Here is a 27,886-nt window from a genome sequence, read left to right as displayed (position 1 = left end):
AGGCTCAGGAGTGACTCCCATCTCTTGCCCTTTGCCTCTATCTGTGGCCCTTCTGAGTTCTGGAGAACTCATGCCAGTGATCTTGCCATCTTTCTCGTTAATGAGGAATGAGGGAAGGCAACAGGGCAGCACCTTCTGAAATGAAGGCTGAATTTTAAAGTTGTGAGGGACCTTGGAAGCCACATGGTTTGTATAACTCTGCTTGCATACCTCCGGCAGTGAGACTCTCACTGAAGGAGCCACCCTTTTCCAGTGATGGGTGCTCATCTCTTGGAAAGTTCTTTCCTGCTGAACGGACATCCTTGTCTGGGATGCCCCTCCACTAAACAGATGAGGACAGCCTTGAAACTAGTCAACAAATTATTCTTCCTGTTTTTCTGGCCTAAGTGGTATCGAAAATGGTTTTAAGAGGCAGCCATAAAAGATGCTGGTAAAAACTCATGTTTTCTAAGCACCGAGTGTGTTGCCAGAGAGGTTCAGTTTTGTTTTTCTTTATCGTTATGATTTTGATTTATTTGCATCTGATAGAATGGTATCAGTGACATGGGGAATAATTACATCTCTTTTGAAATTCTACCCTGGAGCCCCACCAGGAACTGACCCAGATTCGTGCCAAGGAACACATCGTAGGCTTTGGGTTTTTTAAAATGTGTACTTAAAACACTCTTTTGAAATGCTAGACTTTTTGATACTTAAACAGCATTGTTTTAATGGGTGGAGTTCTTTTTTGATCCTCTAAGTTTAAATTTCTTAGCTCAGGGGTGGCCATAGTGACCATCCTGTATTGTGAGTTCAAGAGGCCTCTGAGAGGCAAGCCCTGCACACGTGTGTGTGCGTGTGTGCACGTGCACTTGTCTCCCTTTTGTCAACCAGTTCTAAACTTTTCTTGATTCTTACTGCTTTTACTGAATCTTCAGGAATGCTGGCCATTTTAGGAAAGCCATGTGACATAATTCTTTAAATAAATAAAAATTATTTGACTTAGAGCAACTGGCAGCAATAAATCAACATGGTTGGATTATCATTTCCTTTGAGATTTCCTTTGTTTTCCCAGCTTTATATGATGAACATGTATTACTTTTATATTAGAGGAAATTATTTGGGAAAGCATGGCTGCTTCCAAACTTATTCTTAATCTGCCAATGAGGTTACAAGGTGGAGGATACAGGAGGGGATAACGGATTGGAACATAGGGATGTTGGGAGCCAGGGCTGCCATGGGAACTGTTATTGGCAGTCTTTTTTACCATCAAAAATGCCTCTTTTATTTTTATATGTATTTATTTTTCTTCTAAATGCCCCTTGCTTTGAAAGATTTCATCTAACCCAACATTGTATTTGTTAAATAGTAATTCCTCCATTGTTGATCAGTCAAAGACTAACTGCCTATTGGAGAGTTACTGGGTTACTTTATGGAGTTGGTGCTGTTCCAGCGGAGGGTAGAGACATGTGATATTTGAGTTGGCCCTTCGTTAGGCACTCATCTATGTTCTCCACCTTCATTGCTACCTAAGGTGGGACTTTCTGAGCTGAGGACCCAAGGTTGGGGTTCTGCAGTTAGAGCTCTTCTGTATTTTGGGCTCAAGACCTGTATTCCCTCTGGCACTGGTATTTCTCCCCAACAAACCTGCCTTGATTTTGTTTTTAAATGCAACATCTAAAAAACCACAAAACCAGTAGTACAGTAAGGCTTCATGGCTGTGCTAACCTTTTTCTGCCTCATCCTTCATCATCCTCATCATGGTAATAATAGTTGGTATCAGTTGAGTTCGTGCTTAAGGTGTACCGGATACATGTTAAATGTCTACATAGATGATCTCATTTGACCCTCATAATTCTTCCTCTGTGAAGCAAGGACTGTTAATTAGCCCCCGCATTTTACTGATGGGGAAGCTGAGACTCAGAGGTTGAGTAATTTGTCCAAGATCATGAGGCCAAAGAACAGCAAAGCCAGGACTTGAGTTGCTTCCCATCTCTTACACCTTCCTTTAATCTCTTTCCTCTTTAATCCTTCCTTTACAGACCAAGACCTCAGCTTCGGATCTTCTTCACATCCCAACACATCACCTTGTTGTGTACCTGGAATTAGTTGATTCTCTCTTCACAGTTCCCCAGTAGGGGAAGAATCCACAAAGTTTTCATTAGATTCTCAAAGGGATCTATGACCCAATAAAAGTTAACGTAGACCACGTTCCACATGCTATCCTTGGAACGGAACTGAGGTCATCCTGTGGGAAGGGAAGCACCTCCTCTAGCATCCTCACTGTTCCAGAAGGAAGGGGTTTGAGGCTTTCTCTGCTGGAGAGCAGGAGAAAAAGAACTCTGGTGAATTGCACTGGAGGCACTAAATAGGCATTTCTGTGGCTGAGAAATGCCTCCTTGGATCCCTTAAGACCCCACCCTAACAGTGGGAAATTAAAAAGGACAGAACCAGATCCCAGCTCCAATTGCTACACATTCAGGAATAAACGCACTCTATCCGGGCCCATCAGGGTGCAGGAGGAGGGCTTCTGGCACTGCGGCCGAGCCCGTGCATCCCAGGTGTCTGGACTCTTCCCCAGAAAAAGTGCAGTGATAATAACATTTATGTTGTAGGCATTGTGCTAAGCACTTACGTGTATTACCTCTTTTAATCTTCCTCATAACCCTATGAGGTGTGGAGTGTTCTTATCCCTATTCTACAAATGAGGAAACTGAAGCCCTGAGATGTTTAATGACTTCCCTGTGGATATGCATTTAGAAAGTGGTTGGGTCTTTACATAGGATTTCAGTTGCACCCCAGGACCTGGAGTACCTCAGTTCTAGAGTACAGGCCACCACCTGCATTGCTTAAAGATGGGAACGTGTACATGTGACGGGGTATTAGGTAGATACCAACCCCCAGAGCTGGTGATGAACCTGCTTGTCAAGGTGGTGGAGGAAGGGGAGGCTGCTCTTGGCTCCCCTTTTACAGAATCCTCCCCCATCCTTTTGGACCAGTTAGGTGCATCTCCGTGGCGTTTCTAAGTGTCCAAGCTTTGCAGGGCTCCCACACAGTTATCTCATCTGCATTTATCAGTAGGTGGGGAGTCAGACAATCTGGGCTTCCCCCCTGGTTCTGCCCGTCCAAGCTGTGTGACTTGGGGGGTCATTCAGGCTCTCCGAGTCTCTCTGCTCATTTGCAAACCAGGGAGTTTGAACTCTGGCCTTCATTAGGATGAGGAAGGGTCTCAGCACTGTGGGAGGAAGGCCTTGCCCTTAATGTGTCTTCATAAGCAAATGGCCTGCTCCAAGTACACTGTGCATGTTGTTCTGGTATTAAGATTAATGGGCCAGAAACCTACCTGTAAGTCTGGCCACGCTTGACAACTGTAGCTTTACAAGGTACAGTGAGTATTTTCATAGAGCGATAGTGATCATCATAATTAAGATTTTCGGATCGTTTGTACTCCTCCTGTCTGCCTTTCTATTCTGTTCTCCACCTGTTCATGACCCCTGCAGGTATCCTTAATATCAGAGAGCTGTGGAATATCAGTGCTGGAGAGGAACTCTGATCACCTATGGCCAGCCTTCTCATTTTACAGGCATGGAAATAGGCTCAGAGAGGAATAGCAACTTGCCTAAGGCCATTCTTGGTAGAGCCAGCATGTAGGTTGGCATTCTTTTTTTAAACATCTTTATTGGAGTATAATTGCTTTACAATGGTGTGTTAGTTTCTGCTTTATAACAAAGTGAATCAGTTTGGCATTCTTTCACTTGTGCCCTGCAGCTGTCCCTTATCTCTCCTCTTAACTTCCTTCACAAGCAGGCAGAACTTTTCATCAGTTTTTACCTTGTATGGCTCTTATGGCCTGTACTTGCTTCCTTGAAAGCAGAGTCTGGGTCATTCTCATAGTTTCTCCCTCTTCCTCCTCACTGTCCCTGTGTGTGATGAACAAAGGAACAAGGCCATGGCATAAGCAGAGCCATCTCCGAAGTCCTTTATGGTGCTAGGCCCACTGTTCCACATATTCAGATCATTGTGACCTCTCCAAGCACCAGGATGAATCTCTGCTGTGGACAGAGACCTAGGAAATAGCCCTCTCCATATACTACTTTATCCCATTAATGTAGTGACGGATATACACAGCCAGTGTGTTACCGGAAGCTCTTGGAAGCCAAGATGTGTTGGCTTCTTCATGGCTGTGCTGGGGCTGTCTCTCTAGCAGCGGTATAATCTGGGTATAAAGAGCATATTGTCTGATCTGAGTGGTGACGTTTAACTCTATCCCTTTGCCACATGGCACCGTGTTTATAGACTTTCTCCTCTTCTCTCTGTTAAATGTAATTGTTGTCTATTACTCAGCTTTCCCAGTTACCCTACCTTTTAAGGAGAATTTTCTCTTGGTTAGCTCAGTTCCTGGTCCTTTTCTATATAGAGGCGATGAGTGAAGGATGAGCTGGAGGGCCGGTCAGAGTTTGTGTGAGTGTGGATATGTGAATGCAGGTAAGGAGGGGCTGTATTTATATCTGAAAAGACCCAATACTTGTGTGTGAGAAGAAGGAACAGAGGCTAAAGGAAAGGAGAGGGAAAGTGTGTATGAGCTGGGAGTTGGGGAGAGTGGGAAGCTGAAGAGAAGAGCCTTTAGAGGGATAGCTGCTCTCTCTGTATGGGATAGCAAGTGGTAGAGAAGGAGCAGGGGTTTTACAGACAGCTCCCAATGCATTAAGAATTTAATTCCTGGGCTTCCCTGGTGGCACAGTGGTTGAGAGTCCGCCTGCCAATGCAGGGGACATGGGTTCGTGCCCCGGTCTGGGAGGATCCCACATGCCGCGGAGCGGCTGGGCCCGTGAGCCATGGCCGCTGAGCCTGCGCGTCTGGAGCCTGTGCTCCGCAACAGGAGAGGCCCCGACAGTGAGAGGCCCGCGTACCGCAAAAAAAAAAAAAAGAATTTAATTCCTTCCCATTGGTGTTCAAGAGATCAGTAACATTTTGCGTTTTATGTTTGGGCTGGATTGTTTGCTTACATGGCTCCCAAGTGAAGACAGGGCTACATGGGGACTCAGTTATGTTCATGCTACTCTGGCACGTTCTAGCTGGGAGACAGAGGCCAACTGTGGGGTAGAAGAATGCGAGAAGCAGACTTCTGGTGTGGGGGCAGTGATTTGGAAGAATACTCTGTGGTTGGGGTCCAGGGGCCCAGGGCTGATGCCCCAGAGTCAGCTTGTAGTTTGTATTACTATGAACAAACCCCAGATCATTTTCCTGCATTAAAAATAAAAAATATATTGGAGTTCTCAGATTTGGTACTTATTCACTTTGTACCCAATTTCCAAAAAAATATGAGGCAGTTCAGACTCGGTGGAGAAAATGTAGTGATCCGTTCACATTGTATTTTTTTCATAGATTTGCCCTAAGAAGGAAGAATAGGTTGAGTTTCATGATCATATTTTACTGACAGAAATACTGGGAAGGATATTTAAATTTTTGTTCTCCAGGAAATTGCTCTTTTGTACTGGTTTGCGATGGAGATGGCTTAGCACAGAGAAGGTTTTAAATCCAAGGGAAGGAGCAATGACTGGTCGAGATAAAGTTCTGTCTTCTGCCGGTGTGCCTCCTGGGGTTGGATTGATCTGTGCACTCTGCCTATCGAGCATTCGTGTTTGGTAAGATGACTTCTTCCACTGGTTGAAGGCCCCAGAAGAATAAACAGGCTACTGGAACTTGCAGGTCTGTCCATGGAAGTTCTGGCCTCTTTCTGGGCTCCTTGGAAAGCAGGAGAAACACTTCTGCAGAAGAGCCTGAAGGATTGGCCTGACATCTAGAAAGTTCAGGCAAGCGTTGGTGTTTTGGGTACCAGGCAAGGGCAGAAAGAGGACCTGTCCTGGACCCTCTTGTATGTTGCTGGTGGGAGTGCCAAGCAGCCTAGTCTTTTCAGCCCAATTGCCAAGTACTTTGAAATTGTACTTTTAGATCCTCTTAAGGGGCCTTGTGTGAAGGTAGGAAGTGTCAGCCACCTTTTGAAACAACATCCAGGGCAGACAGTCATTTCCCACCTAGCTTTACAAGATGTCAGGAAAGTAGCCCTCTGCTGGGGAAGGGCCCTGGTCAGCTCCTGGCCTCTCCGTGAGCCACACCTGCCTTGTTCAGGCTGGCCTGCTGACTGTAGGCTGGGGAAGTCCTAAGGCAGCCCTAATGGTTTTGGTCACAGTTCCTCAGCCATGTCAGTTTCTCAGAGGGAATCCTAGGCCATGGGCACCAGAACGTTCCAAGGTTCTTATGAGCAATGTGCCTACCTGGTCCCACACCAAGTGGACAGTCAGAGTCCCTGGTTGGGGGCGGGGTGCGGGGTTAGGGCTCCTCAGGTGATTCCTTTGTACCCTCTGGATGGAGACCCTCTGTGCCGTCCATCTGCAGTCACGGCCCAGTTCTGCACACTGTGGTTAGTAAATTTGATGCCAGGAGATCCTGGGTTCAAATTTTACGGACTTCAAGCAGTCAGGGAAGGAGGAGGGCGAGGAAGGTCACGGGTGTCGAGTACCAGCTTCGGGAAATGTCAGCCTGGTTCTTCCAGTTACTAATTATGCTCCCCTCGGCCCAGCGTGCTGGGTGTTCTCATGCCCGTGTCTGGGAGGAGCTGAGCTTCCCAGAGCTCAAGAGCCTGCTGAGGGTCATGCACTCGGTAGGTGACAGGCCTGACCAGCGTCCTCATGTTTTTCCACTAGGATTGTTAACGCCCACCCTAGAATGCTGAGTGTCTCCTCAAGCGTGGCTGTGTAATAGGCGTGAGCCACATGTGTCATTTAAGGTTTTTCTAGTAGCCACACTTAAAAAGGTAAAAAGAAATGAAATTAATTTTAACTATATATTTTTAACCCAGTATACCTAAAATATTATTTTAATATATAATCAGTATTTTTAAAAAGATCAGTGAGCTATTTTACATTTTTTTCCCATACCAAGTCTTCAAAATCCAGTGTGTATGTCCCCCTTACAGTACATCTCAAGTCACACCAGCCACATTGCAAGGGCTTAGTGACCACGTGTGGCTAGTGGCTGCCTTACAGGACTGCACAGCTTTGGCATCTCTTGGCTGGAGACCTGTGTCTTGGCCGACTGCCCAGGGTAGCAAGGGGGTCACAGTTTTCTAAATTAATGGTTTCCAAACGCCACAGGATGAATCAGTCCTGGGCCATCTGCAAGAGTGTCCCCTGAGGAGCATCGTCTAGAGCCCCAGGTGATTCTCTGTAGCCTGATTGGAAACACTGTTCTAAAACCGTTCACTGGGCAGTTCACCAGCGTCCTGTGCCTTGGCCTCACCCCCTTTCAGGGACACTTGCATTCCAAGCACGTTCCTTTTGGGGGGTGGTGATGGTAGTGGTGTGAAGGGAAGGGTCGAGGGGAAGGCATGCCCTGAGGGCCTTTTCCCTCCCCTGCTAAACAGAACTTCAGTTTCAGTGGAAAAACAAGATCTTGCTTATTTATCTGGATGTGATCATGCATAAGGGGCACCTTCTCTTTTGGTGGCCGAGAGCAGGATCCTTTGTTCTCAGGAAAGGTGAGATGAAAGAACCAAAATATTTAGGGCAGAGTGGGTTACTGTGTGCTTAAGCTGTGTTCTTTTCCAGTGGTTTGGTTTTAAAATTTATTTGCTGACTTAGAGTAAAAAATTTGGTCCTAAAGAGTTACAGTCCAGGGTCCAAACCTCAAATGCCTCAGGCCGAGCAGGTAACATGCGTGAAGGGTAGGGGATTTCAAATCGAAACTCACAGGAATGTTTTTCACATTCACAAAAATGTGGCCGTCTCCCTTTTTTCTGGACATACAAGACCCTCTTGGTCTTTCATTTTCCTACTCTTGGTAGAGCAATATTTCTAAGACAAAAAGCACTGCAGGCACCACGATAAATAGCAACTGACACTTGGCCTTGGTGTTTCGGGAGAGGAATCTGAGCGCCATGTGCCCATGTAAGGGGGAACAGCTACTGCCCAGCCCCATCCAACTGTTGGCCCGGAGGCCCAGTGTCACCAGATCTTGCAATTATTAAGGCGAAGCCACAAATCAGAATATTTAAAAGGTAAAATCTTTGGGGTTTTAAAAGAAGTTTTAACCTTAGAAATACAGACTCCTAGGAATTTGCCCCACCGCCAAAAGATACAGGGTCCTGTGTGTCCTTCCCTCAGCCTCCCCCAGTAGTGGCATCTTACATAACTAGTAAGCATCCAAACCAGGAAATGGACACTGTTGCAATCTACAGTCCTTATGCAGATTTCACCAGTTTATATATGTACTCATTTGTGCGTGCATGCTTCAAGTTAGTGTCCCTTTTCTGAGTACCACCTGTGTGTCAGGTTCCGGACCAACAGGGATGAGTTAGATTGGACCCCAGTGATCAAGGGACAGTCAGTTGGGGGAACCAAACGGAAGAAAGGGCTTCAGAATATATCATGATTGTGGGATAGAGGGGAAGGGCACTGGGCCCAACCACGGGGGCCTTGAGGGACAAGAGGGAGCTAACAGGTACCGAGGCAGCAGAGGGAGCGGCCTGAGCAAAGGCTTTGACTTTAGGCCTGGTGGGGCCACACAGCTGAGCTGGGAGCTGATTGGTGGTGATGGAGGCTGCAGTGGGAAGCTGGGGTATTGGAGATGAGTTGGAAGAGTAGCCCCTGTAGGTGGCTCCGAGGCTCCTCCCCCGAGAGTCTCTGCGTTTGCTCCTCTCTCTACCTGCAGAGCTCTTTCCCTGTCTCTTGCCATGGCTGGGGTATTCTCACCAGGGACAGCTCAGATCAAATAGCATTTCTTAACTGAGGCCAGCCCTGACTACCTAACTTTAGTGCTACCAGCAAAAACTACTTTGATTCTGTACTTATCTTATTTATCCCATCCAGGGGCCAGGAATATTGCCTGACTTGTTTATTGTCAAGATTTTCTCGTGCTTGCTTCAGCACGAGAAAATTGGAATGATATAGAGAAGATTAGCGTGGCCCCTGCACAAGGATGACACAAATTCGTGAAGTGTCCCATGTTTCTGGGAGGAATAAATTAGGAGTTTAGGATTAACATATATACACTAGTATATATAAAATAGATAACCAACAAGGACCTACTGTATAGCACAGGGAACTATATTCCATTGTTTGTAATAACCCATAAAGGGAAAAGAATCTGCAAAAGAATATATGTATAACTGAATCACTGCTGTACACCTGCAACTAACACAAAATGTTGTGTTAGTAAATCAACTGTACTTCAGTTTAAAAAAAAACTTTTTTTTTCTCGGGGGCCCTCACATCAGAACAGGAATCCTGAGGAGGTATCTTGTTTTAGGACTGGATGGGGAGAAAGGAGGGTACGACCACCTTTGGGAGGAAGAAAAGCATATTCCAGTGGAAGAAAGTACGAAGTCACTGTGAATCATTTAAAGTAGGTGTCCTTTTTTTTTTTTTTTAAGGAGATAAAAATCATTTTTCTATTTTTCAACTAATTTTATTCTACTTTAAGAGCTTTGTGTCATTCAGAGAACTTGGAAACTTCATTCTGCCTCCTACTGAATTTGTGGAGTAGGTGGGAGAACTATAAAAAGATCCCGAAGATCCACTTTCTTCTGCCAACGGGTGGGAAAGGGGGACAGCGGGGCAGTGGGACTAGAGGCGAGTGGGGTTTGGACATAGGAGCCTCCTGGGCATTGAGCATCTTGGAAACTTCAGTAGTGTTCAGGTCCTGAGGATATGGCACTGGGTCTGGCCCCGGCCCCAGTGGGATTTGCTGTGAGAAATAGGGAAGTGCTTTCCAAGGTCAAAACATGAGTGAAGTCATGTTAAAGCAATAAAGGCAGTGTGATTTTAAAAACTGCACAAAAAGGAAAGATAATTATTGTGAGTTGTTTCCTTCCCAAATTGGTCAGCCTCAAGGCCAGCTGGGGATTGATTTTTCTCCCCTGGACTGTCTGGGTTTGTTGATGGAGGAGTTGGAATTTGTGAGGGAGGGGAGTCTCCCATGAGCTTGGGAAGAAAGTTGGGCCTTGGACTCAGAACAAGGAGAGAGGGGCCAAGTCTGAGAGGCAGGAGAGCAGGTAGGTAAGGTCGAGTTACCTTCAGCAGACATTCCTATGTGCCAGGCTTTGGGGGGTGGGGGTGTGTGCGGAGGGGGCAGAGCCAGGAGCTAGGTGAGTGCCATGGGCAGGATGCATCAAGGTCGCGTAGTTAGGTGGAGTTAGGGCACACACAAAGTAGCAGGGGTTGGGGCAGGGAATGAAACCAGAATTCCAGGGAATGGTCAGGGACCCAGAAGTTTCTAGGAGCTGAAGAGTAATAGGAAACAGCTCTGGCATCAAGCAGTCCCAGAAATTTGAAGTTATGTCATGTCATGCCTCATAACTAGAATTATCAGATTCCCGGTGAGATAGAAACCAGGCAGAGTACAGGTGCTTTGAACATCAGGTTGAGCATTAGTGTCAGACCCTGGTTAGGGTCGACTAGGAACCTCAGATTACACATCTTGACTCTCTTCTTCTCTCCTCATCACCTGGTAGACTTTTCCATGTTGACTTTGGCCTTTGCAAGTGAACCTGACCTTGGGAGTCCAACTGGATCAGTGCTTTACCAGTACTAGACTAGCCTTCTGAGCAGCGTCCTTCATAGTCCACTAAATTAGTGGACCAATTAGTGGATGCTTAGATTCCAGAGGCCAGTGGTAAGACTGAGTAGTTAGGGAATGGGTTGACTTGGTCATCTTTTAGCTGGGAGGTATGAAATTTGGGATATATTTTGAAGGAACCTAGAGGGTTTGAAGTCACTATTGGGATACAGTGATCGTAAGTCAAGCAAACAAAAGAGGTTAAACAACAACAAAAAGACAAAACAAATGTTGACATGATCCTTGTCCATACATATAGGTTAGTGGGAAGACAATGTAAAAATAAGTGATTTGTGCTCTGAAGGAGAGATACATGGTAGTTAGGAGAACATGTATCCAGAGAGGCTCCCATTGGTCCAGAGCTGGTTGGATTGTTGGATTGATGTTGAGTGGGAATGAAGGTGGCTAAGGTGACTTTCACAACATCCAGGATTGTTCTGTGTTCTTGGGATGGGCTAGAGATGGGGATGTAGATGAGGAAGGTGATGGTTCAGGGTGTTTGGCAGGGCCTTGAACAACTCTTGTGACATCTTTTGGAGGGTTGGGTCAGAGAATGGTCTTGTTTTAGGCCAGGATATAATGGTACTGCAAGAAATATTGGACTGCTTTTCTCCCCAGAAGGGATAAATTAGTATCTTGTGCTTTTCCTAGACTTCCTGCCTCACCTGTGCTCTTCCAAATTTGCATTATGGCGGAAGTGGAGGGCCCTTAGGTTGAAGGGGAGGCTTGAGTGTCTCCTTGTTCTCGTGAAGGATACTATGGATTGCTGCTGGGCCTTGCAGTCAGGAAGGCTGACCTTGGTCAGCCATGGGTTTCTCTGGTGCTGGGCTGTCTGAAGGTCACCTAGTAGCATCTGGTGATGTCGGGGAAGAGATCTCTGGAGGCTGGTCCATTCAGGGAACCGGCTTACTCCGATCTGTCATCCTTGTGGTACACAGAACTTACTTTGCCGTTCTTTGCTCGAGATTGCTCAGGTCGTTTCTTGACCACAAGTGGAAATCTGGGAATAGAAGTGCTCGGCTGGCTTGGCAGGTTTCCAGACATTGCATTGACCTGCAGTGTCCTGCTCTTTGGTGGGCAGTAAGGATCTGATCAGAGTGCTGTGTGCCTTGGAGCTGTTCCTCAAAGGCCACCTTGGTGACCAGATACTCCCCGACCCTTTGCTCTACCAGGGTGAGCCTACACAGGTGTACAAGGGCTCAGATCTGCTGAGACTGGACAACTCCAGTAGATCGTCTGGAGGCCGCAGCGTTGGGTCATGATATATAGCGACCAGGGCAGAGAGGGAGGCTGGCTTCACTTACCCAGTTGCCATCCTGGCTGCTGGCCTTCTATTTTTATTTAGAATAAAAAGGAGTAAAGTGATGGTTGTGACAGTGTGATTTAGGGAGTGGGTAAACATACTAAGGATGTGCAACTCCCCCAAAGCCTGGATCCTTGAATCCTGCTGGAAAGATGCTGAACTAATAACGTTGAGATTGTTCTGGAGGGTGAAAGATACCCTTTTCCAAATGAGTATCAGAGTCTAGGCATCACAATCACCTGAATAGTTCCTGTGCCTCCAAACCAGAAATTCAGATTTAATGGGTCTGAGGCCCAAGAAACTGTTCTAGTTTTCCAGGTGATTCTAATTTTCAGCCAGATTTGGGAACCTGCCCACCAGTTAAGATCCAGGGATGCTTCCTTATTTTCTCGAACGGACCTTGACCCTGAACCCTAACCATGGCCACATATTTGGTCTTCACTCCCCTTTATGCCCCTTTCCTAACGCTTGTCTTTCAGAGATGCTGCCCCTTGGCTTTGCCTCGGCCTAGATCAGGGCTGGCGGCTCCTCCCTTTTTTGTCCGTGGAGAAAAGGGGAGCTCCACCTGGGCGTTTTGATGGGCAGATATTCTGGAACACTTTCTCACAAAACTTGCTGCTTGAGGCTCGACCACATAGTAGATTCTGTCTGTAGAAATCCAGATCCTGAGATGCAGGCAGGACCGTCCTGTGATGGCACAGGAAAAAAAATCTGTTTACTCTCGTCTTAGACATCATGGAAGTTCTGGAAATACTGGAAGGCTCAGTGTTTCTACCCCCATGTTTCTTGGGTCCTGCAGACTCTGGCACAGTATTTGTTGCCCTGAAGATGTGAAAGGTGGGCATTGCCAGGCAGCAGGGCTGAATTGGTAGCTTTTTTTTTTTTTTTCTAACAGTTCAGGTCTTTTATTTTCTTTACACCTATCATGCCATGACTTCATAGGGAATGGGCTCCAACAGTTCAGGCTCCTTTCCACTGGTTCTCACGAGGTGTGCTTCCCTGGGTGGAGCAGGCTGGCGCTTCAGCTGAACCCAAGTCCCTTTCTCTTTGGCTTCCTTCTTTTTCTGATCATTTTCCTTCACATGTTTCAGGAAGCTATCTCGGCTCTTAGGGTGCTTAATATGCTCAATACGCACGTTAATTCTCTTGGCAAGAATCTTGCCCTTGTTTACAATGATGCCAACAGCATGCTGGGTAACATTGTAGACTCTCCCAGTTTTGCCATGGGGACACTTGTGGGGCATTCCTTTTTGAACAGTGCCCATTCCCTTGGTAACTACAATATCACCTTTCTTGTAGATTCGCATGTGTGAGGCCAAAGGAACAACTCCATGTTTTCTAAAAGGCCTAGAGAACATGTAGCGGGTGCCCCTCCTCTTTCCCTTTGTGTTGGTCATTTTGGCGAATTACTGGAAGATGGCGGTTCCGACACAAAGGCTTGGTGGCATTGTTGATATGGGCACTTGGCAAGATCAACTTCCACGGTTGCACGTGTGGGGCTTGTGCCTCAAGTCTCGGCAGATGTTGGGTCAGGTGGCATAAGGTGGGGCGTTTTAAGACCCATAAGGTGATACAAAATCTGGACAAGACTCAGTCGGAGGGAGGGACTGTTCATATTTTTCGCCTTTACCCGCACTGTCCCTGTCATTCCCTCCTTCCCTCGGTTCGGCCCCCGACTGCTCCACTCCCACCCCTGCTTTAGGCTTTCCTCAGACCTCTATCCGTGCTGGGAAGCATCTCTTCACCTCAGCTGCACTAGGAGCCCCTGCTCAGGGCTCCCACAGCACCTGTGCCTACCCAGATCTTTATGTTTCCCCGTTGTTTTAGAAGTCTTTGAGTGTCTAGATCTTTTACCCAGACAGAGCCACTTAGCGGCAAGGACTGGGTCTGTTCATCTTTGTGTATCCATCACCTCGTGCACTGCCTGGCATATAATAGGGTTCAGTAAATATCTGCTGAGTGAATGAATCAATACATGCTTTGAGGGGACGATATAAATAACTCCCTCCACGACCTTATAGTTGAACATTGTTCATTTATTACGGTGTTGATACCTATACATAAGCTTATGGATAGCCTTGTATTCAAGATGCATATTAAAGGACATTTTTCTAGCATAAGGAGTGTTTCAGACAGTTTGGAACGTTAACTGAGCACTTTTGAAGTAGCGGATTTATGGTATTTGTGAGAACTATTTCTGTGCTTAAAGCAGTAATGTTGTATTGAAAATGTCACATTAGGAAACAAGCCCTTAGGGAACCTGATATAACTTACTCTTATATTCTTTGGCAAATGAAGGTATGGCAAGCATTTTAGTACAGAGTAGGTTGGATACTTCAACTGTAGTTCCTTGAATTGAGTATCTAGCTTGGAGGGAAACACACATACGTGTGTGTGTGTGTATACACATAAAATTTGCTTTTTGCTTTGTAATATAAGATTACTGTGCAATGGGGCATAGCAAAAGAGTCTTGGATTGGACCTAGGGTCTAAAGGCAGAGCAAATGCTAACTGTGGGAGTGGGCAAGTTAGTTTTCTGCTTACACTTGTATGAAATGGGAGTGTTGTTCTTGTTCAGGGGTTACAAATGTCTACAGGAGTGAGGTTGCTAACTTTGGTTGCTATATGTGCTATACCATTTTTTTTTTCCTCTTAGACCTCAGCCCCTTTTTTGTGTTCCTACTTTTGTTAGGATCAGAGGTAGAAGGAAATATTTCTGTACCCCGAACAAAATAATGCAAGGACAATGATCGCCACAGCTTTTCTCTGTGACGATAGGGAGTGGTAGAGACTGTGGCGTATTGGAATAGCCAAGACTGCCTGTGAAGGGCAGCTGCTACTTAGCACCAGCTGATCATTTCCAGACATGAACATGGGCTATTTTGACAGATCCTCTTTTTTTTTTTTTTTTTAAAGAGAAGCCCGAAGTTTGGGTTTTTATGTGACATCTCTGATTTTTAAGTTTTGGCTCAAATTTCTAGGCATATCCTGCAGATCATATAATATCTCTGTAGGCTAGATGTGACCCACTCGACATCCGTTATAAATGATCTCTAGAGCTTCTTTCTGTCCAAGATCCATTGATTCTAATGGGGACCATTTCAACCAGTGAACTGAAGGTTCTGCTTCTACTAGGCGAAGTCAGGGTAAGAAGGAAGTGGGGCTGGAAGATGAGGAGGGAGGCTTTGAGTCTAAACAGGGTGCTTGGCAATTGGTATTTGGATGGCCTCCTTGGAGAGAGGCCACAGGATGCCCGATTCACAGCAGATGCCTTGTATGTTTGTCATTGCAGGAGTGGCATTTATTGGAAGAGTTTGTGAGACCTTCTCTCTGTCCACAGCTCCAGGACCAATGCGTCTTTCCAGCACCTTAAACCACTGGTGAATATGTATGTGTGTGTTTTTTTCCTGCTGCTGCAGTGAAAGGACATGTTTTCAGTGAACTGTAGAATGTGATTTTCAGAGAACCACACTGTCCTGTCTATTAGAGAGGGAAGGACACTGGGATGGGCCTATAGGCATATCTGGGTTCTGGTACCTACTTCGCTGCTGCTTGTGGGATCTTAGGTGCATTGTTTGGCTTCGCTGGGCCCCCAGACAGAGAAATGAATCCTGCCCTGCTGAAAGCTTATATGAGAATGCTTCCAAGGGAATAAAATGCTGAGCAAATACAGAGTAATCCTATTTGGCTCTGAGATGTAGAGCTGGGCAATTCTGTGCTAACAATGAGATGTGAATACATAGGTTGGAAACATGGATTTTAAATACTGATTTGGAGTCCTCCAGAGTGGTTCTTCAAGAGATTTGCATTTTCCTTTTTTTCTTTCCTACCAGTCCAGCTACCATTTTTTTAGAAAGATAAATTAACCATGTTTCACAATTACCTTCATTTTTATTTGCGATCAGATGATTTCACAGTTAACAAATGTTCTTCCTTTTTGCCCCCGAAAGAAACTTAATTTCTCATCATAGCAGGTAAATGTCTTGCATCTGTGGCAGTTGAAAGAGGCAAAAATATGTCCTTAACACCAGTGTGTTCCAGTGCTGACAGCACTTTGAGGCGTGCTAGCTAGTTGATGGTGAAGGTCTCACGTGAGTACTGAGGGCAGGACACTGAGCCAGGGAGGCAGTATGACCCGTGCGTCTCGAGTCCAGCCACCCTTTGTTGAGAGAAGCTGGCTTGCTTGCTGCTGACTGCCTGGTCCGCTCCCCACGTGGACCAGGTGTTCTTACGACCCAGTGAGATGCGTACCCGTGGCATGGCCACCTGGGGAGCTTGCAGGGTGCCTTGGTGGGCAGAAAGGAAGGGCAGTTAGTCAGGCCCAGGGTTAGGGACCCAACTCAGGTATGGGAGGCTGACTGTCCCCACTGCTGTGCCTAAAGGGACACAGCAGACATTCTGGGTCCCTCAGTCAGAGACCCATCTGTTAGAAAGAACTCTGTGGGTGGGAGTCCTCAGGGAAGCAGATGGTCTCAGGCAGATGGGATGCTTCAGCCATTTGGTAAATACGTATGAATGCCTACTCTGTGCCAAGGCACTGCTCTGGGCACTGGGGACCCGGTGGTCACAGACAGACTGGAGCTTAGATTCAAGTGGGGTGACAAGCAAGAATGTGACCTCCATGAGGGCAGGGATCTTTGCTTATTCACTGCTGTCTTCTCAGCTCCTAGAAGAGCACCTTGAACATAAACATGGTTAGTGCTCACTAAATACTGTTTTGTGAATGAAGGAAATAACTAAGTAGACAATATAATTTCAAGTGATAATAAGTGCTATAAAAAGAGTGAGGGGTTCTTTTTTTTTTTTTTTTTTTTTTTTTTGCGGTACGTGGGCCTCTCACTGTTGTGGCCTCTCCCGTTGCGGAGCACAGGCTCCGGACGTGCAGGCTCAGCGGCCATGGCTCACGGGCCCAGCCGCTCCGCGGCATGTGGGATCTTCCCGGACCGGGGCACGAACCCGCGTCCCCTGCATCGGCAGGCTGACCCTCAACCACTGTGCCACCAGAGAAGCCCTGAGGGGTTCTTTTTGAAAGAGGTCTGAGAAGGTCTGTGTGTGTGAGGGGGGTGGGTAGAAATTTTGTGCAGAGATCTGGGTGGAGTGCAGGAATCTGGGGGGAAGTGGTTAGCAGAGGGAACAGCAAGTGAAAAGAAAGGCCTTGGTGTAGGCTGAGCTTGGCGTGATAGAGGGACAGGAAGGCAGCCAGTTTGGCTGGCCTTGAATGGGGGCTTGTTATGGGGAGAGTGATATGAAATGAGATCAGTGGTAGGTGGGAGCCAGATCTTGTAGGTATGATAGGAGTTTAGATTTACTCCAAAACCCAGAGTGTGATTGGATACCTTTTGAGAAGTTTGAGTAGAATAGTATGATCTTCTTTGAGCTTTAAAATTATTTCTCTGGGTCCTGAATGGAGAATAGACTTTGGGGGCAAGAATAGAATCAGTGTGACCTGTAGGAGGCCCTTCCGGCCTAGGCTAGAGATAAGGGCGTAGCTTGGATTAGCGTGGTGGTTATAAAATGATGTGAACTGGTCAAGCTCGGGGTATATTTTGAAGGCAGAGCCTGCTGAGTTGGGTGTGTGTTTTGAGCAAAAATAAAAGCCAAGAATAAGCCCAGTGTTTTTGACTGGGTGAATATAATGATGCTATTTACTGAGATGGGGACCAAAGAGGAAGGTTTGGGGAGGATCCTGAGAGTTCTGTTTGGGCCTATGAAGTTTGAGATGCCCATTCGATTTTCTTAGATTTAGAGTTGGCTGGAGCTGGAAATGGTACCTTTGAGCATCATTAGCACGTAGATGGTATTTGAAGCTATGAGACTGGATGCAATCACTCAGGGAGAGAAGGGAGGAATAGGTAGGATTTGGACATAGAAAAGAAAGGCAAAGAGTGGATTTTCCATATAAAATCCCTACTAAGAAGTAAATGAAGACACATGCTAATGAATAAGGGATAATTTCATGTAATGTAAATATAAATTATTCAAGTTAGATGATATGACAGTAGTAATAAAGCCTCACCTTATGTTAAAAAAAAAGAAAAAGGCAATACTGTGACTCCCCCAAATCAAGAATATTAGTTTTAGAATTGCATGATTTAAAACGTGGCCAGCTGAGCGAATTATAAACTGCATTTATGCATTTGGCACATGGCTGTCTTTGGCTGGCAAGCAGAAGGGTCCACCATTCTTTGCCAATAATAGCCTGTAAGCTACTCTGTTCTTTATCTGCACTAGAACTTCTACAAGCCATTTTGATGAAGTTTAATTCACTGTTAATACATTACAGATTTTTTTCATTCTATGATCATATTCAAAAGTTCATTAAGTGAAGGTTCACTGAGTGGAAAGCAATGCCCGAAAATCAGTAATTTTGCGGTGAAAGTTGTGATGTAATTTTATGAAAAGGCCACACAGTCACCGTGATTTGCAGGACCACAATTTAGGAAACATTTTGGATAACTTTGAAGTACGAAAGATAAACGTTACAAGATAATAAGGCTGCAAAAATAGACCTGATGATAGTTGAAGTGATGGTTGTAGTAGACGTATGTGTTTCAGGACCACCCATACCCCTTAACCATCATCCATTGATATGAGAAAATCATATTTTGAACATACACATTTTCATCTCTGTGGGCTTCTGGCATAAAATACAGCTCTCCTGTATTAGTTTTGTCCAATTCCCAGAGAAATTGCCCCACTGAGCTTCCAGCATATTCTCACTGGGCTCTTTGATTTTTGCGTTTTCAGGTTACCTGGGAAGTCTCTTTAGTCTGGGTATCTCCAGCCCCCATAGACACTTTTGTCCCCTTCCCACAGTTACCAACTCAGCGCCTGCCGGCCTCCTCCCCCTTGCTGGGCTTCGGGGCCCACCATCTCTGACTACCCTGTGAGCCTCAGGTTAGCCTCCCCAAAGACTTTTGAATATCCTCAAGATTCTTTTCTTTGTAAACATTTCCACTTTTTCTCCAGGCTTGTGGTTTTTGTTTTGTTTTGTTTTTTTCTTCAGGCCTTTTGTGGAAATGACAAAAGAACGGGAAACCAGTGCAGCTGTTGAGGGCAGTGGGACAAGCAGCTTTCTAAAATGTGCTGTTTCAAGTTGCGTGGGCCACGGGCAGCCCCAGCTTGCTTTTCCATGTATCTCAAGACCCTTGTGTTTCGGTGAAAATATTCTCAGTGAGACTTCGGGAGCATCTAATCTCTGGAAAATGAGCACTGATTGTGTAGCATTCTATGTCTGAAGCCATTAATTTATGGCAAAGTGAAGGTTTCAGTGGAATGTTCATGACGATTGACACCAACCCTAGTTTCCTTTGTCATCTTAGAGTGGAACCTAAACAAGATTAAAAAGAATGAAACTGACTGGCAGTAATAGTAGGGAGGATTTCTCCTGTTTCCTTTTTAGTAAGTGATTTCAGGAATGAGAAAAAAAATTTGGTACCTTCCCATGCCCCTGGAGACTTAAGGGTGGTGGAGCTTTTTTAAATTTTTTATTTTTTAATGTTTCCGCGGTATGCGGACCTCTCACTGCTGTGGCCTCTCCCGTTGCGGAGCACAGGCTCCGGACGCACAGGCTCAGCGGCCATGGCTCATGGGCCCAGCCGCTTCGCGGCATGTGGGATCCTTCCGGACCGGGGCACAAACCTGTGTCCCCTGCATCGGCAGACGGACTCTCAACCACTGCGGGTGGAGCTTTTTTTAAAAAAATTTTTTGAATTTTATTTAATTTTTTTGTACAGCAGGTTCTTATTAGTTATCCATTTTACACATATTAGTGTATATATGTCAATCCCAATCTCCCAATTCATCACAAGGGGTGGTGGGACTTTTTAAAAAATGGTAGAATCTTCTTAAGTTAAAAAAAAAAAAGGCCAGGTATGTAGAATAGTGCTTCATTGCTCCTGTGCATGTGGACCATCTCAGGAGGAGCTGCTGGAGATAAGTAACCTTGGGGGGAGGCGGGAGGGAGTGGTATAGGAAGAAAACTTAGTTTTCACTCTATACCATTTTGTCCTTCTAAATTTTTTTGTATCATGTTTATGTATTACCTTTAAAAAGGTTAATAGTGCCCCATCTAGGTGTAATAAATGATCTAGAAAAATTTTAAGTTCCTTCACTACTTGGTTTTATCGTTACTCTTGCTCGTAGTGTATGTCAACCAAGGTCACTGCCTGTTCAGTCTCCGTTGTCTTTATTCTGAGGCTTCAGGTACATCAGCAACTTGGGACTAGGCTTTGGTAAGAAATTTTCCTTTTATAGGTTCTTCTGGCTGATCTAAGGATTAAATTGACATGAGACAGATTAACAGGAGAAAACCAAACAAAAGTGTAACAACATGTATACATGGTAGAGAGCCAGGAAAACTGAGTAACTCCCCCAAGTGACCAACTCCTTTGCTTTCAATACCATCCTCAGCTAAAGATAAAAGAGGATGAGTGTCAGTTATGGGAGGTGGCCAGGAAAAGCACTGTAAGCCAGGGTAAGGTTGTTATGTAGATTAGTCATCTTCTGCATTGTTAAGGGTTTCTAGAGATCAGATCATCCTCCTCTTCCTGGTATAGCCATGGAGACACCCTTACAAATGAAGATTTCCCTGATAAATGTTTCTTCCAAAAGGGTAACTATGATTTGGTTTTCAGAATTTTTCCCATGTCTGCTATTTCTTAGAAACTGTAACCAGTTTAAAATAATACGTCAAAGAGACATGTTTTGGGTGGCAAATTCTGTTCTCCTACAGCCTCTTTAACTTGAGTTTCTCATTTTTGCGTGTTACGGAAATGTCAGGCCAATTTCATTCCCCCTTCCCTTCTTTCAAAAAGGATTTAAGGTTGTTTCTGGCCAACATTTTATTCAGCTACTTTAGACAAATGTGGATTCAAATGAGGTGTAGTTGGCATGAGCTGAGCCACAAATTACGTCTGTTTCAACTGGCCATCTCCCTGCTGCCCTTTAGCGCGGTCTTGTTTGCACTGTGGAACAGGCCATGGGATTTGGAATCCGTTGTGGTTGATAGTTCCTAACCCCAGAGTTCAGTCAAATTAAAATGATCATCCCAAATTCATTTTCCTTATCTTAAGAATCTCAGCTACTGTCAGAAAATGTTCAAAATGGAATTTGCATAAACTGAAGGCTAGAATTCAATGTCTAGAACCAATGTGCTGGTCACCACACTGTTTGGAGTGTGTGCTGTTTGGGTGTCAGTTTCTACAGGGCTTATTGCCTAAAAGTATCTCCCTGGGCTGCCATATTGGTTTGTGTTACCAGAGGTTCTATAATATTTCTTTCTGGCCAACATTTTTGTGTCCTACAAAGACATGACATCCGTTCCATGCAGCACCGACATTTCTTATTATTTGATGTTTCTCCAAGAGATTTACACATTTGATTTTATACTTTTAAAACAAACAGGAAGCTCTGTCACATTTGCCAGCCAACCATGTGTAAAAACAAGATACTTTCTCCTTTTCTATCTAGTCACTACAAATAGATACATTTTTTGCCCCCCCACCCCCCAGTTTGGGGAAGTAAATGTTAGACTGTGCTTGGGGATGCCACTAAAACAAGGCTATCAGCAATCATTCTGATCGCTCCACTAATTTAGGCTAGGCACCACCTGATACGTACTTCACAACAGTGCCCCTCGTCCTGCAGTCTCCTTATCAACACAGAGGTGACTCACTTTGTTTTCCTCACTCAAAGAGATTTTCTCTGGTCTGCTGATTAAGGCAGTGATTAAATTAAAAAATGGTTCCTGCAGAGGTATGCTTGAAAAAAATGGCTGCATTATTTATGCTTGAACTTGCACAATTGAACTTTCACTATTATAATCAGGTGTTGGTTCTTAGAATTTTTTGGGGGGGGTGGGGGGGAGGGTCAAGAAACCCTTTAAGGTGCATATGCACCTACATAATTTGCATAGATAATACTTTTACATTTTCAGGAGGTGACATTCCCCTACCCAGTTATCATGCCTTCTAACTTAGTCACAGAAACCATTAGCATACCATTATAAAAGCAGCTGCGTCTGGATAGCTCTGGGTGGCATTTCTGATTAGACAAAATGTTTAGGGAAAATTGCTATGCCTAGGGCAGCCTAACTTCAATGAAATTTGCAACTTCTGGAATTGTCCCATCATAGACTCAAAAGCTGGACATACTCTTATATGAATTGCTATTGTTTTAATAAAAAAGAAAGTAGAGGTACCTTTACCCTTCTTGCTTTCTAACAGCTAATTTCAACTTTTTTTCTCAAATTTATGTATTCCCCCATCCTCCTTCCTCTTGGGCAAGAGAAAAGTTATTATAGGGGAATATAGGTTTAAAAAAGAGTATATAGAGATCAACCTTTATTTTCCAATAAACTAGTGTTTCTAGATGAATTTGCTCCCTGAATTAATCATGTTTATATAGCATTTTGTCCTTCAAACTAGCTGCCCATAAAACACCAGTGTTTTAAAAGTTTTTGAAGTAAGTGGCCAGAATTTTCAAAGTCGGGAAGTTTCACGTGATTTGATTTCTAGCTGCTCTTGAGAATTAGAATATCTAGCAGTGTTGGGCCATATTCTTGCATGGAATAGCGTGGCCTGGAGTGGAACAGCCCTGAATCCCATCGTGTGGGAGTATATGAGTACCAATTTGCTGCAGTTCCACACCATCATTTGTTATCTGGTTGGCCTTCTCGGCCTATTGGTTTTGTAACCCCTGGCTTTCAGTGTCAGTTTAAAATCTTATCTTGACAAATCAAGGGATCTTGAGGTTCAGCAAAACACCATTTTTGTATCCTCCCCCCTTTTTTAAAAATAAATTCATTTATTTATTTTTGGCTGCATTCGGTCTTCGTTGCTGCGCGCGGGCTTTCTCTAGCTGTGGCAAGCTGTGGCTACTCTTTGTTGCAGTGCACGGGCTTCTCATTGCAGTGGCTTCTTGTTGTGGTGCACGGGCTTAGTTGCTCCACGGCATGTGGGATATTCCCAGACCAGGGCTCGAACCCGTGTCCCCTGCATTGGCAGGCAGATTCTTAACCACTGCGCCACCAGGGAGGCCCATTGGTATCCCCCTTTTAAAATAATGGAAACTGCATTTAAAATGATAGAAAAACGGTTGGCTGTGGAGTGAAACAATTTTTTTTTCCTTAAAGAGATTTGTGCATTTTTAAGCAAGAGGGGAAGGAAAGAAAGCAATAATGTAATTTGTTTAGTATTCTTTACAGTTATCATATCATTATATTAGTTTTGAAACATATCGTGTACTCTGTATAATGTGGTTTGCTCATAAAATTATCATGTTGGAAACATTTATACAAATCTACTAATCACATTTGCTCTTAAATTGTTCCAGTTTTTTTTTTCTTCTTCTTCTTTCAAACAGAACTGAACTACTGAACTTGAAGGAGCTTGAACATTTCTTAATCTCCCTTTTTACAGTAAGCAGACAAAAATATAAAGCAGAATTATTAGTTTTTTGGGGCCCCGGTACCTTCCAAAGTATTCAGTAGATTATAGGCAAGGAGCTTCATACAAACAGAAGCCAACAAACCATCCTCAAACTTTAATAACTGTGTGAATTTAATCTAAATCATTCCCCTTTTACGAGCTACTGTGATCAGTTTGATTCTAATAACACCCTTTTCCTCCTAAAATCATTCTTGTAAACTTCCGAAAACTAAACGCTAGCCAGAATGGAGACAGCCTCTTGATCCTTTTTCATTTTTAGCTGCTTGGCTTTAGGGTGAAAGATCATCAGAGACTCTTGGTTTACTGGACTAAAGAGGAGACGGGAGCTCTCACTCTGGCCACCTGCTGGGCCCTGAATTGCCACCTACGCTAGCACAACCCACCCTCCCTGGGCTTCGTTTGTTTCTTATGTAGAATGAGATCATGTTTGGGTTTCACTCAAACTCCTAACAGTCAAGAATTCTGTTCTGTCACATGCTCTGCCCACTCAGAGCTGTGCATGAGTTCCGGGAAACTTTGGGGTACCGACTACGTAACCAGTTCTGTGGGGCTGGAAGAGCAGCATCTCAATGGGAAACTGCTAGGTGGCATTTCGGGGGGCTCCAACGAGCTCCGATTCTTTATGACTCAGCGCAGAAAGAATTCAGCCAGAGGCAGAGTGGTAGATAAGAAGTGATTTATTAGAATAGGATGCTTGTGAGATTTACAAGCGGGTGGACAAGAGGGTGCCACGCCCCAAGAACTTAGTGGGCTACAGTTTTATAATCAAAGGAAAAGTGGGGAGGGGGAAAAGACCACCTTCTTCCTCATTCTTCAGTAGACGTCACGCTTCCATCATCAGCTCCTCCTGCAGGTTGGGCAGGGGAGTTTTCTTGTCTCTACATGGTCAAGCTCGGACTGTCATGGCACTATGGAAAAATTATTTCAGGTCTCAGTACAATGAGGGTCTTTCACTTTGAAATGTCACCTTCCATAAATTATTGTTTTTTATGTGTGCAGCCAACATGTCCTAGGGGTCATTAACTTACTGAGCTCACTGGGCAGGATGTGGGTCTCTTGCCACTATTGTTTTATTGTTTGGAGGCATGTCTTGTGCTTCAGTTGTATGGTTTTATTGCTAAGCAAGCCTGCTTTCTTGAGTGATCATTAACTTACAGGGGTCTCCCGTGTTTTTTTCTACTTACAATCCCCTAGTGGGATTAACTGGTTTTTAAAAAAAATATTTTGTGGCAAGTGGGATCTTTTTTTTTTTTTAATTAATTATTTTTGGCTGCGTTGGGTCTTCGCTGCTGTGCGTGGGCTTTCTCTAGTTGCAGTGAGCGGGGGCTACTCTTCATTGTGGTGCTCAGGCTTCTCACAGCGGTGGCTTCTCTTGTTGCGGAGCACAGGCTCTAGGCACGCGGGCTTCAGTAGTTGTGGCTCACGGGCTCTAGAGCGCAGGCTCAGTAGTTGTGATGCACAGGCTTAGTTGCTCCATGGCATGTGGGATCTTCCCGGACCAGGGCTTGAACCCGTGTCCCCTGCACTGGCAGGTGGATTCTTAACCACTGCACCACCAGGGAAGTCCCGGTAAGTGGGATCTTCGTTGTGGAATGTGGGATCTTTTAGTTGCAGCATGCATGTGGAATCTAGTTCCCTGATCAGGGATAGCACCGGGCCCCCTGCATTGGAGTCTTAACCACTGGACTCCTAGGGAAGTTCCGGGAATAACTATTTAATCACCTACTTTGTCCCTTTACTCTGTCCCTATCAAATGGAGGAGGGTTTCTAATGCCATTTCTTCCTCGTAGTTACCTGGAATAAACATGAGAGAACTAAGTGTAAGGAGTTGTGTACTCAGGAGCTCATGGCGTTGCCCTGACCTTGCAGCACTGTGGGAAAGCTCTCTAGCTGTGTTTAGTAGATGGTGTGGAGGTGATCTGGGCAGAAGTATTTATCTTCCTGGCATTCTGTAGCACACTTCAGTTGCTCGGTACTCCCAGTCTATAAGCTGACCCCTGTTCACTGGTCAGACTACCCGACACTCGAATTTATCAATCTTAGGTGATACTTTTCCTTTATTTCTTGGTATCAGGTCCAACACCAGCTGCAGACCGTCTCTTGTCCATTATGAGTCAAAATTGTTGACCAGAGCAAAAAATAAATAAATGGCAGGCACAGAAGTGCTGGCAGAGTAAACAATACACATTGTAGAACATGTCACCACGGGGCAGTGCCCTGGGTGTTTTGCTTGGGGCTGTGTCCTCTGAGACTGTGTTGTGCTGCTCTCCTTTGGCTGAGAACTTATACTGGCACTGAGAGCATGGAAAAATAAATAACTACACACACAGTGCAGTATAACATACATGCAATATATGGAACCTATTGAGTATGCATTTTATATTAAATATATTGTGTTTTTGGGAAATTTATTTCAGAAATAAAAGGCACTAAAATGTTTCAGTGCTGCTTAGGTTGGCATTAAATGGACTGTGTGTAGAGGAACAAAGCAGGGACCAGAGACTAGGCTCGTGAAGGCCTTGCCATTGTGTTATAGAAAAGGCCTATAGAAAAGGTCTTTTTGGCAGACTCCTAGGCTGCATTCTTGGTTCACATGCCTGAAGATACTATGTATTTGCAACTCAGAATCAAAGTCTGTTTACCTGTTTCTTCAAAAAACAGTTATGGAGTACCTAATAGTATTTACGTAATGCCTTTTGGTGTGCAGGGTACATACATTCACCTCATCCCACTGAAGTGTGCAGTTTCAGAGCCCAGTCAGATGCATGGGCAACAGCCTGTATGGGTGGATGACTGGTTTCTGTTTCTTTTTAATTTCTTTTGTACTCATGAGCAGAGATCCCCACAGCTTGGCCTGGGCTGTGTAGGAAGGAGCTTGGGACAGGTGGCCAGAAGGATTGCTACAGGAGCAGTGCTTGGACAGGCATTCCCAGGAACGGAGGAGGTGGGGGTCATCTACTGAGCATGAGCGGGCTAGGTGGGATGCAGCCGTGGCTCTGCGGAAGATGGAAACTATTTGGAACAGCTGTCATGGGTTGGGCACTAGGGGCCAAGCAGGAGTTGAAAGCAAGGCCTGCTGAGTGACTGCGAAGAAGCCTGTGTGTAAAACAGGTGTGGTTTGGCCATGTGACTCAGGGAAACAGGGAACTGCTGGGGGGCAGGGGTTGGGTGGTTGCGTGATGGCTGACCCGGTGTTGGCCTAGGGAGATGTTAGGGTGAACAGCAGGGGACTGGGGGGAGCCTGGGGGTGCTGACAAGAGCTCTTCTTAGTATGGCTTATAACGCCCTTTATCTCTGAACTCCTCCCATCGTGTGTGCCCTATTGGGCCATTCCTGTGTGCTTCTGTACATATTATTCCTTCTGCCCTTTCCTATGGCCTAATGACCTACTTCAGGTGCTGGCCTGGGCATCACTTCTGGGAAGCTGTTCCTGATTGCCCTCTTCCTCTGCTGGGTCAGCTGACCCTTCACCCTGTCCACACATCTCTCCCTCTGTACTGCAGAAGCTTGTTTACAGGCTGCTGGCATAACGTGGGTTGGAAGGTTCCTTGAGTGCAAACTGTTCTAGTACCCAGCAGAGCACCTGACATACAGAAGGTGTTCAATAGAAGGAGCATGACTGCTTTGCTGCAGTATTTAGTAGTGTAACAGAATGTTATAACTGGAGGAAAACTGAGGGCAGCTAGTCCAACTCATTCATTTTACTTTATTATATATATATTCTTTTCCATTATGGTTTATCATAGGATATTGAATATAGTTCCTTGTGCTATACAGTAGGACCTTGCTATTTTATCATCCTGTATATACTAGTTTGCATCTGCTAATCCCAGACTCCCAATCCTTCCCTCCCCCTTGGCAACCACAAGTCTGTTCTCTCTGTCTGTGAGTCTGTTTCTGTTTTGTAGATATGTTCATTTGTGTCATATTTTAGATTCCACATATAAGTGATATCGTATATTTGTCTCTTTCTGACTTACTTCACTTAGTATGATAATCTCTATATCCATTCATATTGCTGCAAATGGCATTAGTTCATTCTTTTTTGTGGCTGAGTAATATTTCTTTGTATATATACACCATATCTTTTCTTTTTTTTGACATCTTTATTGGAGTATAATTGCTTTACAATGTTGTGTTAGTTTCTGCTGTATAACAAAGTGAATCAGCTATGTGTATACATATATCCCCACATCCCTTCCCTCATGCATCTCCCTCCCAACCTTACCATATCTTCTTTATCCACTTATGTGCTGATGGACATTTAGGTTATTTCCATGTCTTGGCTCTTGTAAATCAAATCCTTCATTTTATAGTTCACAGAGAACTAAAACTCAGAGAGGTTGAGTGGCTGACCTGATGTCACACAGCTTTGCTCAGGGCAGAGCCAGGACTCAGAGTCACCTCCTCTGACTCCAAATGCCACGTTCTTTTCACTCTACCACAGCAACCTCCAACTTGTTTGTGGGTGACTTTTAAGTGTGTGAAGGTCGCGAGCCTCTGCCTCTGCTTAGCCCCTGGGTATAGGCTTCTGTCACTA

The 27,886-nt window shown here is 44.9% G+C and overlaps 1 protein-coding gene and 2 pseudogenes across 5 annotated transcripts in view; 2 read left to right on the top strand and 1 right to left on the bottom strand.

Annotated features, from left to right (window-relative positions):
• The first annotated feature begins 8,890 nt into the window (after positions 1 to 8,890).
• LOC113623693 (uncharacterized) lies at positions 8,891 to 8,988 on the top strand (annotated as a pseudogene).
• A 3,799-nt stretch (positions 8,989 to 12,787) lies between these two features.
• On the bottom strand, positions 12,788 to 27,219 carry LOC113623232 (60S ribosomal protein L21 pseudogene; annotated as a pseudogene).
• The window catches only part of SORBS1 (sorbin and SH3 domain containing 1), a 172,869-nt gene continuing 159,557 nt past the window's right edge, over positions 14,575 to 27,886 (top strand). The window contains exon 1 of one of the 5 annotated variants that reach the window (XM_027112105.1): positions 14,575 to 15,284. The gene's annotated coding sequence lies outside the window, so the exon portion shown is untranslated. The remainder of the gene's footprint in view (positions 15,285 to 27,886) is intronic. The other 4 variants (XM_027112101.1, XM_027112102.1, XM_027112103.1 and 1 more) reach the window with 4 other exon arrangements.

Source organism: Aethalodelphis obliquidens, unplaced genomic scaffold (genome assembly GCF_003676395.1).
Source record: "Aethalodelphis obliquidens isolate GAN/ISIS:26980383/991018 unplaced genomic scaffold, ASM367639v1 scaffold11, whole genome shotgun sequence".
NCBI lineage: Eukaryota > Metazoa > Chordata > Mammalia > Artiodactyla > Delphinidae > Aethalodelphis > Aethalodelphis obliquidens.
The sequence above is the reverse complement of the archived record's forward strand: the minus strand, read 5'-3'. Positions and strand labels throughout refer to the sequence as shown.